General features: G+C 45.4%; 6 non-coding genes across 6 annotated transcripts; all 6 read right to left on the bottom strand.

Annotated features, from left to right (window-relative positions):
- Positions 1–276: 276 nt before the first annotated feature.
- Positions 277–383, bottom strand: LOC147704900 (U6 spliceosomal RNA). The gene has a single exon (XR_015298260.1). It is a non-coding gene; the product is annotated as a U6 spliceosomal RNA (small nuclear RNA).
- Positions 384–5935: 5552 nt separating this feature from the next.
- LOC147704899 (U6 spliceosomal RNA) lies at positions 5936–6042 on the bottom strand. The gene has a single exon (XR_015297866.1). It is a non-coding gene; the product is annotated as a U6 spliceosomal RNA (small nuclear RNA).
- A 1797-nt stretch (positions 6043–7839) lies between these two features.
- On the bottom strand, positions 7840–7946 carry LOC147704898 (U6 spliceosomal RNA). Its single transcript, XR_015297865.1, has one exon. It is a non-coding gene; the product is annotated as a U6 spliceosomal RNA (small nuclear RNA).
- Positions 7947–9743: 1797 nt separating this feature from the next.
- LOC147704897 (U6 spliceosomal RNA) lies at positions 9744–9850 on the bottom strand. The gene has a single exon (XR_015297864.1). It is a non-coding gene; the product is annotated as a U6 spliceosomal RNA (small nuclear RNA).
- Positions 9851–11647: 1797 nt separating this feature from the next.
- Positions 11648–11754, bottom strand: LOC147704896 (U6 spliceosomal RNA). Its single transcript, XR_015297863.1, has one exon. It is a non-coding gene; the product is annotated as a U6 spliceosomal RNA (small nuclear RNA).
- A 1797-nt stretch (positions 11755–13551) lies between these two features.
- LOC147704895 (U6 spliceosomal RNA) lies at positions 13552–13658 on the bottom strand. The gene has a single exon (XR_015297862.1). It is a non-coding gene; the product is annotated as a U6 spliceosomal RNA (small nuclear RNA).
- Positions 13659–15350: the final 1692 nt, after the last annotated feature.

Genomic DNA, 15350 nt, shown 5'->3' with positions numbered 1-15350 from the left:
GAAGCAACACAACACTGCAGCAGTATAGATTTGGGGGTGGTGAAGAATAATGACAGTGAGGCTAAAAAAGAGAAAGAAAAGTCCCAGAAGTCCTGCAGGCTTCCTTGCTAAATGCAGCTGAACATAGAGCGCACCTTCTTTACTGCAAAGCAAATACATAAAAAATGTTGAGGAGAGACTAATTGAAAAATACATATCACGGGGACAGCACTGGGACCTGCTTTATTTTTTCAATTAGTCTTGAAAACAAAAAAGATTTCTCTCCTAAAAGCTGTTAAAAATATGGAACGCTTCACAAATTTGCGTGTCATCCTTGCGCAGGGGCCATGCTAATCTTCTCTGTATCGTTCCAATTTTAGTATATGTGCTGCCGAAGCGAGCACACTTTATTGATGAACTGACAATGTTTATAAACTCTCTAAATCTACAGTCTCTAGACATAGGGTGGCCTGGCAGAGATGCTCAGATGGCCAGTACGCATTCAAATCTGAGCCAATGGTCAAAAATGTATGAAGAGTAGCAATCCATTATTCTTCACTGCATTTGTGGTCCAAGACTAAACACACCGTAAGTATGTAGATTATACCAGGTTTGCAAAGGCTCCTGGTTCGGGCTACAGACAAGGAGCATTGTGACGTCACGCTGCCTGTGGAACAGTGATATTAAAGGTGAAACAGCTGCACAGTAGGTTAGGTGAAGGGCTCTGAGAGTGGAAAGGCAGCATGCTTGGGTCCCTGGACAAGGTGAGCTTATGATAATGTGTCTGAATGTTCGCCTGTGTTGTAATATTAAACCCCTTATTGTTGTAAACGCCTACTTACTAAGGAGTTCTCAAGCTCAGCCCCACACAGACCTGGAACTGATTATGTTAATGCAAACTATTTAAGAAACTGAGCCTGATCTAAAAGATTTCCTTGGATCTAGGACCATTTCGCCTAGCTTTTAGGTGCTTCCTTCTCCTAAAGTCCTTTGTAAAACTTGGGAAAACCTCACAGAACAGACTTCCAGGAGGTCAGATGGGTTTCCTTGTGCCTTCACACACACACACACACACACACACACTTTCTAGCCCACTTAAGGACAAAAGGATGCATAAGTCTACATAGGGCCAGTGGCGCAATGGATAACGCGTCTGACTACGGATCAGAAGATTGTAGGTTCGACTCCTATCTGGCTCGGAAGGGTTGTAGGTCCCTGTTTGATTATATTCCTGTGGAATTCTTATTTACCTCAGACTTGTTGTAGGTTCAATATTCTCCAGCAGGACTCATCCAGCAGTTGTTCCACGGTAGAGCGCAAGTAATAGGACCACAGCTAGTTAAACGTTTCCCATTTGCTGCTGGACTCTATGTGATGGCCGTCACGTGGTGTGCTGCTTTTGTATTTCAACATGGGTCCCTGATACTCTTAATTGCGAAAAAGCTTGTTGACAAAAGTGTGTGTGCGCGAGGGTCTGTGGACGTAGGCAGGTGTGTGCACTTGAATGCTTACCCATTTACATGTGTGAGAGGAACAAACCAACTCCCTGTGGGCTGCAGGCTTACTACTGGTAGCCCCAGTAGCCAGGCAGAACCACAGGTAAGGAGAGAGAGAGAAAGTTGGTCCATTATTAGAGAAGGCCCATAAGCATCTTGCACTGCTACCTTCTTCCCCTCTCAGCCACGATCGGCCAAGACCTCTCTATTAGGGTAGAGGGTGAACATTTCTTGGACCTCAGAAACTGAGGGATGTAGACCCAATATGTCCTCCAAGCGCCTAGAGACCTGCAGCCTGATTCATGTACGGGCCGTTTTGCGTGGCCCTAATAGCCAATCATAGCGACTCGCTTTTGAGGACACGCAAAACGGTATTCATGTAGGAATTGCTAAATAAATAGCGATTCCTACATGTTCTCTATTTGCGAGTAGTATTATTAAATTGAAACAGCTGCACAGTAGGTTAGGTGAAGGGCTCTGAGAGTGGAAAGGCAGCATGCTTGGGTCCCTGGACAAGGTGAGCTTATGATAATGTGTCTGAATGTTCGCCTGTGTTGTAATATTAAACCCCTTATTGTTGTAAACGCCTACTTACTAAGGAGTTCTCAAGCTCAGCCCCACACAGACCTGGAACTGATTATGTTAATGCAAACTATTTAAGAAACTGAGCCTGATCTAAAAGATTTCCTTGGATCTAGGACCATTTCGCCTAGCTTTTAGGTGCTTCCTTCTCCTAAAGTCCTTTGTAAAACTTGGGAAAACCTCACAGAACAGACTTCCAGGAGGTCAGATGGGTTTCCTTGTGCCTTCACACACACACACACACACACACACACTTTCTAGCCCACTTAAGGACAAAAGGATGCATAAGTCTACATAGGGCCAGTGGCGCAATGGATAACGCGTCTGACTACGGATCAGAAGATTGTAGGTTCGACTCCTATCTGGCTCGGAAGGGTTGTAGGTCCCTGTTTGATTATATTCCTGTGGAATTCTTATTTACCTCAGACTTGTTGTAGGTTCAATATTCTCCAGCAGGACTCATCCAGCAGTTGTTCCACGGTAGAGCGCAAGTAATAGGACCACAGCTAGTTAAACGTTTCCCATTTGCTGCTGGACTCTATGTGATGGCCGTCACGTGGTGTGCTGCTTTTGTATTTCAAAATGGGTCCCTGATACTCTTAATTGCGAAAAAGCTTGTTGACAAAAGTGTGTGTGCGCGAGGGTCTGTGGACGTAGGCAGGTGTGTGCACTTGAATGCTTACCCATTTACATGTGTGAGAGGAACAAACCAACTCCCTGTGGGCTGCAGGCTTACTACTGGTAGCCCCAGTAGCCAGGCAGAACCACAGGTAAGGAGAGAGAGAGAAAGTTGGTCCATTATTAGAGAAGGCCCATAAGCATCTTGCACTGCTACCTTCTTCCCCTCTCAGCCACGATCGGCCAAGACCTCTCTATTAGGGTAGAGGGTGAACATTTCTTGGACCTCAGAAACTGAGGGATGTAGACCCAATATGTCCTCCAAGCGCCTAGAGACCTGCAGCCTGATTCATGTACGGGCCGTTTTGCGTGGCCCTAATAGCGAATCATAGCGACTCGCTTTTGAGGACACGCAAAACGGTATTCATGTAGGAATTGCTAAATAAATAGCGATTCCTACATGTTCTCTATTTGCGAGTAGTATTATTAAATTGAAACAGCTGCACAGTAGGTTAGGTGAAGGGCTCTGAGAGTGGAAAGGCAGCATGCTTGGGTCCCTGGACAAGGTGAGCTTATGATAATGTGTCTGAATGTTCGCCTGTGTTGTAATATTAAACCCCTTATTGTTGTAAACGCCTACTTACTAAGGAGTTCTCAAGCTCAGCCCCACACAGACCTGGAACTGATTATGTTAATGCAAACTATTTAAGAAACTGAGCCTGATCTAAAAGATTTCCTTGGATCTAGGACCATTTCGCCTAGCTTTTAGGTGCTTCCTTCTCCTAAAGTCCTTTGTAAAACTTGGGAAAACCTCACAGAACAGACTTCCAGGAGGTCAGATGGGTTTCCTTGTGCCTTCACACACACACACACACACACACACACTTTCTAGCCCACTTAAGGACAAAAGGATGCATAAGTCTACATAGGGCCAGTGGCGCAATGGATAACGCGTCTGACTACGGATCAGAAGATTGTAGGTTCGACTCCTATCTGGCTCGGAAGGGTTGTAGGTCCCTGTTTGATTATATTCCTGTGGAATTCTTATTTACCTCAGACTTGTTGTAGGTTCAATATTCTCCAGCAGGACTCATCCAGCAGTTGTTCCACGGTAGAGCGCAAGTAATAGGACCACAGCTAGTTAAACGTTTCCCATTTGCTGCTGGACTCTATGTGATGGCCGTCACGTGGTGTGCTGCTTTTGTATTTCAACATGGGTCCCTGATACTCTTAATTGCGAAAAAGCTTGTTGACAAAAGTGTGTGTGCGCGAGGGTCTGTGGACGTAGGCAGGTGTGTGCACTTGAATGCTTACCCATTTACATGTGTGAGAGGAACAAACCAACTCCCTGTGGGCTGCAGGCTTACTACTGGTAGCCCCAGTAGCCAGGCAGAACCACAGGTAAGGAGAGAGAGAGAAAGTTGGTCCATTATTAGAGAAGGCCCATAAGCATCTTGCACTGCTACCTTCTTCCCCTCTCAGCCACGATCGGCCAAGACCTCTCTATTAGGGTAGAGGGTGAACATTTCTTGGACCTCAGAAACTGAGGGATGTAGACCCAATATGTCCTCCAAGCGCCTAGAGACCTGCAGCCTGATTCATGTACGGGCCGTTTTGCGTGGCCCTAATAGCGAATCATAGCGACTCGCTTTTGAGGACACGCAAAACGGTATTCATGTAGGAATTGCTAAATAAATAGCGATTCCTACATGTTCTCTATTTGCGAGTAGTATTATTAAATTGAAACAGCTGCACAGTAGGTTAGGTGAAGGGCTCTGAGAGTGGAAAGGCAGCATGCTTGGGTCCCTGGACAAGGTGAGCTTATGATAATGTGTCTGAATGTTCGCCTGTGTTGTAATATTAAACCCCTTATTGTTGTAAACGCCTACTTACTAAGGAGTTCTCAAGCTCAGCCCCACACAGACCTGGAACTGATTATGTTAATGCAAACTATTTAAGAAACTGAGCCTGATCTAAAAGATTTCCTTGGATCTAGGACCATTTCGCCTAGCTTTTAGGTGCTTCCTTCTCCTAAAGTCCTTTGTAAAACTTGGGAAAACCTCACAGAACAGACTTCCAGGAGGTCAGATGGGTTTCCTTGTGCCTTCACACACACACACACACACACACACACTTTCTAGCCCACTTAAGGACAAAAGGATGCATAAGTCTACATAGGGCCAGTGGCGCAATGGATAACGCGTCTGACTACGGATCAGAAGATTGTAGGTTCGACTCCTATCTGGCTCGGAAGGGTTGTAGGTCCCTGTTTGATTATATTCCTGTGGAATTCTTATTTACCTCAGACTTGTTGTAGGTTCAATATTCTCCAGCAGGACTCATCCAGCAGTTGTTCCACGGTAGAGCGCAAGTAATAGGACCACAGCTAGTTAAACGTTTCCCATTTGCTGCTGGACTCTATGTGATGGCCGTCACGTGGTGTGCTGCTTTTGTATTTCAACATGGGTCCCTGATACTCTTAATTGCGAAAAAGCTTGTTGACAAAAGTGTGTGTGCGTGAGGGTCTGTGGACGTAGGCAGGTGTGTGCACTTGAATGCTTACCCATTTACATGTGTGAGAGGAACAAACCAACTCCCTGTGGGCTGCAGGCTTACAACTGGTAGCCCCAGTAGCCAAGCAGAACCACAGGTAAGGAGAGAGAGAAAGTTGGTCCATTATTAGAGAAGGACCATAAGCATCTTGCACTGCTACCTTCTTCCCCTCTCAGCCACGATCGGCCAAGACCTCTCTATTAGGGTAGAGGGTGAACATTTCTTGGACCTCAGAAACTGAGGGATGTAGACCCAATATGTCCTCCAAGCGCCTAGAGACCTGGTGCCCAATCTGGCATGGTGTTTTTCAGCTTACCCGACCAATCCGGTTGCAAGGTGGACTTTAACAATACTGCTAAAAAGGCACTCCCAGACATCCCTGAGGCCTTCATTTGCATAGGCCCTGCCCTTCTCTTTGTCCTGCTTCCCACAAAGCAACACAACACTGCAGCAGTATAGATTTGGGGGTGGTGAAGAATAATGACAGTGAGGCTAAAAAAGAGAAAGAAAAGTCCCAGAAGTCCTGCAGGCTTCCTTGCTAAATGCAGCTGAACATAAAGCGCACCTTCTTTACTGCAAAGCAAATACATTAAAAATGTTGAGGAGAGACTAATTGAAAAATACATATTACGGGGACAGCACTGGGACCTGCTTTATTTTTTCAATTAGTCTTGAAAACAAAAAAGATTTCTCTCCTGAAAGCTGTTAAAAATATGGAACGCTTCACGAATTTGCGTGTCATCCTTGCGCAGGGGCCATGCTAATCTTCTCTGTATCGTTCCAATTTTAGTATATGTGCTGCCGAAGCGAGCACACTTTATTGATGAACTGACAATGTTTATAAACTCTCTAAATCTACAGTCTCTAGACATAGGGTGGCCTGGCAGAGATGCTCAGATGGCCAGTACGCATTCAAATCTGAGCCAATGGTCAAAAATGTATGAAGAGTAGCAATCCATTATTCTTCACTGCATTTGTGGTCCAAGACTAAACACACCGTAAGTATGTAGATTATACCAGGTTTGCAAAGGCTCCTGGGTCGGGCTACAGACAAGGAGCATTGTGACGTCACGCTGCCTGTGGAACAGTGATATTAAAGGTGAAACAGCTGCACAGTAGGGTAGGTGAAGGGCTCTGAGAGTGGAAAGGCAGCATGCTTGGGTCCCTGGACAAGGTGAGCTTATGATAATGTGTCTGAATGTTCACCTGTGTTGTAATATTAAACCCCTTATTGTTGTAAACGCCTACTTACTAAGGAGTTCTCAAGCTCAGCCCCACACAGACCTGGAACTGATTATGTTAATGCAAACTATTTAAGAAACTGAGCCTGATCTAAAAGATTTCCTTGGATCTAGGACCATTTCGCCTAGCTTTTAGGTGCTTCCTTCTCCTAAAGTCCTTTGTAAAACTTGGGAAAACCTCACAGAACAGACTTCCAGGAGGTCAGATGGGTTTCCTTGTGCCTTCACACACACATACACACACTTTCTAGCCCACTTAAGGACAAAAGGATGCGTAAGTCTACATAGGGCCAGTGGCGCAATGGATAACGCGTCTGACTACGGATCAGAAGATTGTAGGTTCGACTCCTATCTGGCTTGGAAGGGTTGTAGGTCCCTGTTTGATTATATTCCTGTGGAATTTTTATTTACCTCAGACTTGTTGTAGGTTCAATATTCTCCAGCAGGACTCATCCAGCAGTTGTTCCACGGTAGAGCGCAAGTAATAGGACCACAGCTAGTTAAACGTTTCCCATTTGCTGCTGGACTCTATGTGATGGCCGTCACGTGGTGTGCTGCTTTTGTATTTCAACATGGGTCCCTGATACTCTTAATTGCGAAAAAGCTTGTTGACAAAAGTGTGTGTGCGCGAGGGTCTGTGGACGTAGGCAGGTGTGTGCACTTGAATGCTTACCCATTTACATGTGTGAGAGGAACAAACCAACTCCCTGTGGGCTGCAGGCTTACAACTGGTAGCCCCAGTAGCCAGGCAGAACCACAGGTAAGGAGAGAGAGAAAGTTGGTCCATTATTAGAGAAGGACCATAAGCATCTTGCACTGCTACCTTCTTCCCCTCTCAGCCACAATCGGCCAAGACCTCTCTATTAGGGTAGAGGGTGAACATTTCTTGGACCTCAGAAACTGAGGGATGTAGACCCAATATGTCCTCCAAGCGCCTAGACACCTGGTGCCCAATCTGGCATGGTGTTTTTCAGCTTACCCGACCAATCCGGTTGCAAGGTGGACTTTAACAATACTGCTAAAAAGGCACTCCCAGACATCCCTGAGGCCTTCATTTGCATAGGCCCTGCCCTTCTCTTTGTCCTGCTTCCCACAAAGCAACACAACACTGCAGCAGTATAGATTTGGGGGTGGTGAAGAATAATGACAGTGAGGCTAAAAAAGAGAAAGAAAAGTCCCAGAAGTCCTGCAGGCTTCCTTGCTAAATGCAGCTGAACATAGAGCGCACCTTCTTTACTGCAAAGCAAATACATTAAAAATGTTGAGGAGAGACTAATTGAAAAATACATATTACGGGGACAGCACTGGGACCTGCTTTATTTTTTCAATTAGTCTTGAAAACAAAAAAGATTTCTCTCCTGAAAGCTGTTAAAAATATGGAACGCTTCACGAATTTGCGTGTCATCCTTGCGCAGGGGCCATGCTAATCTTCTCTGTATCGTTCCAATTTTAGTATATGTGCTGCCGAAGCGAGCACACTTTATTGATGAACTGACAATGTTTATAAACTCTCTAAATCTACAGTCTCTAGACATAGGGTGGCCTGGCAGAGATGCTCAGATGGCCAGTACGCATTCAAATCTGAGCCAATGGTCAAAAATGTATGAAGAGTAGCAATCCATTATTCTTCACTGCATTTGTGGTCCAAGACTAAACACACCGTAAGTATGTAGATTATACCAGGTTTGCAAAGGCTCCTGGGTCGGGCTACAGACAAGGAGCATTGTGACGTCACGCTGCCTGTGGAACAGTGATATTAAAGGTGAAACAGCTGCACAGTAGGTTAGGTGAAGGGCTCTGAGAGTGGAAAGGCAGCATGCTTGGGTCCCTGGACAAGGTGAGCTTATGATAATGTGTCTGAATGTTCACCTGTGTTGTAATATTAAACCCCTTATTGTTGTAAACGCCTACTTACTAAGGAGTTCTCAAGCTCAGCCCCACACAGACCTGGAACTGATTATGTTAATGCAAACTATTTAAGAAACTGAGCCTGATCTAAAAGATTTCCTTGGATCTAGGACCATTTCGCCTAGCTTTTAGGTGCTTCCTTCTCCTAAAGTCCTTTGTAAAACTTGGGAAAACCTCACAGAACAGACTTCCAGGAGGTCAGATGGGTTTCCTTGTGCCTTCACACACACATACACACACTTTCTAGCCCACTTAAGGACAAAAGGATGCGTAAGTCTACATAGGGCCAGTGGCGCAATGGATAACGCGTCTGACTACGGATCAGAAGATTGTAGGTTCGACTTCTATCTGGCTTGGAAGGGTTGTAGGTCCCTGTTTGATTATATTCCTGTGGAATTTTTATTTACCTCAGACTTGTTGTAGGTTCAATATTCTCCAGCAGGACTCATCCAGCAGTTGTTCCACGGTAGAGCGCAAGTAATAGGACCACAGCTAGTTAAACGTTTCCCATTTGCTGCTGGACTCTATGTGATGGCCGTCACGTGGTGTGCTGCTTTTGTATTTCAACATGGGTCCCTGATACTCTTAATTGCGAAAAAGCTTGTTGACAAAAGTGTGTGTACGCGAGGGTCTGTGGACGTAGGCAGGTGTGTGCACTTGAATGCTTACCCATTTACATGTGTGAGAGGAACAAACCAACTCCCTGTGGGCTGCAGGCTTACAACTGGTAGCCCCAGTAGCCAGGCAGAACCACAGGTAAGGAGAGAGAGAAAGTTGGTCCATTATTAGAGAAGGACCATAAGCATCTTGCACTGCTACCTTCTTCTCCTCTCAGCCACGATCGGCCAAGACCTCTCTATTAGGGTAGAGGGTGAACATTTCTTGGACCTCAGAAACTGAGGGATGTAGACCCAATATGTCCTCCAAGCGCCTAGAGACCTGGTGCCCAATCTGGCATGGTGTTTTTCAGCTTACCCGACCAATCCGGTTGCAAGGTGGACTTTAACAATACTGCTAAAAAGGCACTCCCAGACATCCCTGAGGCCTTCATTTGCATAGGCCCTGCCCTTCTCTTTGTCCTGCTTCCCACAAAGCAACACAACACTGCAGCAGTATAGATTTGGGGGTGGTGAAGAATAATGACAGTGAGGCTAAAAAAGAGAAAGAAAAGTCCCAGAAGTCCTGCAGGCTTCCTTGCTAAATGCAGCTGAACATAAAGCGCACCTTCTTTACTGCAAAGCAAATACATTAAAAATGTTGAGGAGAGACTAATTGAAAAATACATATTACGGGGACAGCACTGGGACCTGCTTTATTTTTTCAATTAGTCTTGAAAACAAAAAAGATTTCTCTCCTGAAAGCTGTTAAAAATATGGAACGCTTCACGAATTTGCGTGTCATCCTTGCGCAGGGGCCATGCTAATCTTCTCTGTATCGTTCCAATTTTAGTATATGTGCTGCCGAAGCGAGCACACTTTATTGATGAACTGACAATGTTTATAAACTCTCTAAATCTACAGTCTCTAGACATAGGGTGGCCTGGCAGAGATGCTCAGATGGCCAGTACGCATTCAAATCTGAGCCAATGGTCAAAAATGTATGAAGAGTAGCAATCCATTATTCTTCACTGCATTTGTGGTCCAAGACTAAACACACCGTAAGTATGTAGATTATACCAGGTTTGCAAAGGCTCCTGGGTCGGGCTACAGACAAGGAGCATTGTGACGTCACGCTGCCTGTGGAACAGTGATATTAAAGGTGAAACAGCTGCACAGTAGGGTAGGTGAAGGGCTCTGAGAGTGGAAAGGCAGCATGCTTGGGTCCCTGGACAAGGTGAGCTTATGATAATGTGTCTGAATGTTCACCTGTGTTGTAATATTAAACCCCTTATTGTTGTAAACGCCTACTTACTAAGGAGTTCTCAAGCTCAGCCCCACACAGACCTGGAACTGATTATGTTAATGCAAACTATTTAAGAAACTGAGCCTGATCTAAAAGATTTCCTTGGATCTAGGACCATTTCGCCTAGCTTTTAGGTGCTTCCTTCTCCTAAAGTCCTTTGTAAAACTTGGGAAAACCTCACAGAACAGACTTCCAGGAGGTCAGATGGGTTTCCTTGTGCCTTCACACACACATACACACACTTTCTAGCCCACTTAAGGACAAAAGGATGCGTAAGTCTACATAGGGCCAGTGGCGCAATGGATAACGCGTCTGACTACGGATCAGAAGATTGTAGGTTCGACTCCTATCTGGCTTGGAAGGGTTGTAGGTCCCTGTTTGATTATATTCCTGTGGAATTTTTATTTACCTCAGACTTGTTGTAGGTTCAATATTCTCCAGCAGGACTCATCCAGCAGTTGTTCCACGGTAGAGCGCAAGTAATAGGACCACAGCTAGTTAAACGTTTCCCATTTGCTGCTGGACTCTATGTGATGGCCGTCACGTGGTGTGCTGCTTTTGTATTTCAACATGGGTCCCTGATACTCTTAATTGCGAAAAAGCTTGTTGACAAAAGTGTGTGTGCGCGAGGGTCTGTGGACGTAGGCAGGTGTGTGCACTTGAATGCTTACCCATTTACATGTGTGAGAGGAACAAACCAACTCCCTGTGGGCTGCAGGCTTACAACTGGTAGCCCCAGTAGCCAGGCAGAACCACAGGTAAGGAGAGAGAGAAAGTTGGTCCATTATTAGAGAAGGACCATAAGCATCTTGCACTGCTACCTTCTTCTCCTCTCAGCCACGATCGGCCAAGACCTCTCTATTAGGGTAGAGGGTGAACATTTCTTGGACCTCAGAAACTGAGGGATGTAGACCCAATATGTCCTCCAAGCGCCTAGACACCTGGTGCCCAATCTGGCATGGTGTTTTTCAGCTTACCCGACCAATCCGGTTGCAAGGTGGACTTTAACAATACTGCTAAAAAGGCACTCCCAGACATCCCTGAGGCCTTCATTTGCATAGGCCCTGCCCTTCTCTTTGTCCTGCTTCCCACAAAGCAACACAACACTGCAGCAGTATAGATTTGGGGGTGGTGAAGAATAATGACAGTGAGGCTAAAAAAGAGAAAGAAAAGTCCCAGAAGTCCTGCAGGCTTCCTTGCTAAATGCAGCTGAACATAGAGCGCACCTTCTTTACTGCAAAGCAAATACATTAAAAATGTTGAGGAGAGACTAATTGAAAAATACATATTACGGGGACAGCACTGGGACCTGCTTAATTTTTTCAATTAGTCTTGAAAACAAAAAAGATTTCTCTCCTGAAAGCTGTTAAAAATATGGAACGCTTCACGAATTTGCGTGTCATCCTTGCGCAGGGGCCATGCTAATCTTCTCTGTATCGTTCCAATTTTAGTATATGTGCTGCCGAAGCGAGCACACTTTATTGATGAACTGACAATGTTTATAAACTCTCTAAATCTACAGTCTCTAGACATAGGGTGGCCTGGCAGAGATGCTCAGATGGCCAGTACGCATTCAAATCTGAGCCAATGGTCAAAAATGTATGAAGAGTAGCAATCCATTATTCTTCACTGCATTTGTGGTCCAAGACTAAACACACCGTAAGTATGTAGATTATACCAGGTTTGCAAAGGCTCCTGGGTCGGGCTACAGACAAGGAGCATTGTGACGTCACGCTGCCTGTGGAACAGTGATATTAAAGGTGAAACAGCTGCACAGTAGGGTAGGTGAAGGGCTCTGAGAGTGGAAAGGCAGCATGCTTGGGTCCCTGGACAAGGTGAGCTTATGATAATGTGTCTGAATGTTCACCTGTGTTGTAATATTAAACCCCTTATTGTTGTAAACGCCTACTTACTAAGGAGTTCTCAAGCTCAGCCCCACACAGACCTGGAACTGATTATGTTAATGCAAACTATTTAAGAAACTGAGCCTGATCTAAAAGATTTCCTTGGATCTAGGACCATTTCGCCTAGCTTTTAGGTGCTTCCTTCTCCTAAAGTCCTTTGTAAAACTTGGGAAAACCTCACAGAACAGACTTCCAGGAGGTCAGATGGGTTTCCTTGTGCCTTCACACACACATACACACACTTTCTAGCCCACTTAAGGACAAAAGGATGCGTAAGTCTACATAGGGCCAGTGGCGCAATGGATAACGCGTCTGACTACGGATCAGAAGATTGTAGGTTCGACTTCTATCTGGCTTGGAAGGGTTGTAGGTCCCTGTTTGATTATATTCCTGTGGAATTTTTATTTACCTCAGACTTGTTGTAGGTTCAATATTCTCCAGCAGGACTCATCCAGCAGTTGTTCCACGGTAGAGCGCAAGTAATAGGACCACAGCTAGTTAAACGTTTCCCATTTGCTGCTGGACTCTATGTGATGGCCGTCACGTGGTGTGCTGCTTTTGTATTTCAACATGGGTCCCTGATACTCTTAATTGCGAAAAAGCTTGTTGACAAAAGTGTGTGTACGCGAGGGTCTGTGGACGTAGGCAGGTGTGTGCACTTGAATGCTTACCCATTTACATGTGTGAGAGGAACAAACCAACTCCCTGTGGGCTGCAGGCTTACAACTGGTAGCCCCAGTAGCCAGGCAGAACCACAGGTAAGGAGAGAGAGAAAGTTGGTCCATTATTAGAGAAGGACCATAAGCATCTTGCACTGCTACCTTCTTCTCCTCTCAGCCACGATCGGCCAAGACCTCTCTATTAGGGTAGAGGGTGAACATTTCTTGGACCTCAGAAACTGAGGGATGTAGACCCAATATGTCCTCCAAGCGCCTAGAGACCTGGTGCCCAATCTGGCATGGTGTTTTTCAGCTTACCCGACCAATCCGGTTGCAAGGTGGACTTTAACAATACTGCTAAAAAGGCACTCCCAGACATCCCTGAGGCCTTCATTTGCATAGGCCCTGCCCTTCTCTTTGTCCTGCTTCCCACAAAGCAACACAACACTGCAGCAGTATAGATTTGGGGGTGGTGAAGAATAATGACAGTGAGGCTAAAAAAGAGAAAGAAAAGTCCCAGAAGTCCTGCAGGCTTCCTTGCTAAATGCAGCTGAACATAAAGCGCACCTTCTTTACTGCAAAGCAAATACATTAAAAATGTTGAGGAGAGACTAATTGAAAAATACATATTACGGGGACAGCACTGGGACCTGCTTTATTTTTTCAATTAGTCTTGAAAACAAAAAAGATTTCTCTCCTGAAAGCTGTTAAAAATATGGAACGCTTCACGAATTTGCGTGTCATCCTTGCGCAGGGGCCATGCTAATCTTCTCTGTATCGTTCCAATTTTAGTATATGTGCTGCCGAAGCGAGCACACTTTATTGATGAACTGACAATGTTTATAAACTCTCTAAATCTACAGTCTCTAGACATAGGGTGGCCTGGCAGAGATGCTCATATGGCCAGTACGCATTCAAATCTGAGCCAATGGTCAAAAATGTATGAAGAGTAGCAATCCATTATTCTTCACTGCATTTGTGGTCCAAGACTAAACACACCGTAAGTATGTAGATTATACCAGGTTTGCAAAGGCTCCTGGGTCGGGCTACAGACAAGGAGCATTGTGACGTCACGCTGCCTGTGGAACAGTGATATTAAAGGTGAAACAGCTGCACAGTAGGGTAGGTGAAGGGCTCTGAGAGTGGAAAGGCAGCATGCTTGGGTCCCTGGACAAGGTGAGCTTATGATAATGTGTCTGAATGTTCACCTGTGTTGTAATATTAAACCCCTTATTGTTGTAAACGCCTACTTACTAAGGAGTTCTCAAGCTCAGCCCCACACAGACCTGGAACTGATTATGTTAATGCAAACTATTTAAGAAACTGAGCCTGATCTAAAAGATTTCCTTGGATCTAGGACCATTTCGCCTAGCTTTTAGGTGCTTCCTTCTCCTAAAGTCCTTTGTAAAACTTGGGAAAACCTCACAGAACAGACTTCCAGGAGGTCAGATGGGTTTCCTTGTGCCTTCACACACACATACACACACTTTCTAGCCCACTTAAGGACAAAAGGATGCGTAAGTCTACATAGGGCCAGTGGCGCAATGGATAACGCGTCTGACTACGGATCAGAAGATTGTAGGTTCGACTCCTATCTGGCTTGGAAGGGTTGTAGGTCCCTGTTTGATTATATTCCTGTGGAATTTTTATTTACCTCAGACTTGTTGTAGGTTCAATATTCTCCAGCAGGACTCATCCAGCAGTTGTTCCACGGTAGAGCGCAAGTAATAGGACCACAGCTAGTTAAACGTTTCCCATTTGCTGCTGGACTCTATGTGATGGCCGTCACGTGGTGTGCTGCTTTTGTATTTCAACATGGGTCCCTGATACTCTTAATTGCGAAAAAGCTTGTTGACAAAAGTGTGTGTGCGCGAGGGTCTGTGGACGTAGGCAGGTGTGTGCACTTGAATGCTTACCCATTTACATGTGTGAGAGGAACAAACCAACTCCCTGTGGGCTGCAGGCTTACAACTGGTAGCCCCAGTAGCCAGGCAGAACCACAGGTAAGGAGAGAGAGAAAGTTGGTCCATTATTAGAGAAGGACCATAAGCATCTTGCACTGCTACCTTCTTCTCCTCTCAGCCACGATCGGCCAAGACCTCTCTATTAGGGTAGAGGGTGAACATTTCTTGGACCTCAGAAACTGAGGGATGTAGACCCAATATGTCCTCCAAGCGCCTAGACACCTGGTGCCCAATCTGGCATGGTGTTTTTCAGCTTACCCGACCAATCCGGTTGCAAGGTGGACTTTAACAATACTGCTAAAAAGGCACTCCCAGACATCCCTGAGGCCTTCATTTGCATAGGCCCTGCCCTTCTCTTTGTCCTGCTTCCCACAAAGCAACACAACACTGCAGCAGTATAGATTTGGGGGTGGTGAAGAATAATGACAGTGAGGCTAAAAAAGAGAAAGAAAAGTCCCAGAAGTCCTGCAGGCTTCCTTGCTAAATGCAGCTGAACATAGAGCGCACCTTCTTTACTGCAAAGCAAATACATTAAAAATGTTGA

Source organism: Lissotriton vulgaris, chromosome 7 (assembly GCF_964263255.1).
Source record: "Lissotriton vulgaris chromosome 7, aLisVul1.2, whole genome shotgun sequence".
NCBI classification, from domain to species: Eukaryota; Metazoa; Chordata; class Amphibia; order Caudata; family Salamandridae; genus Lissotriton; species Lissotriton vulgaris.
This window is presented reverse-complemented; position numbering and strand designations above follow the sequence as displayed.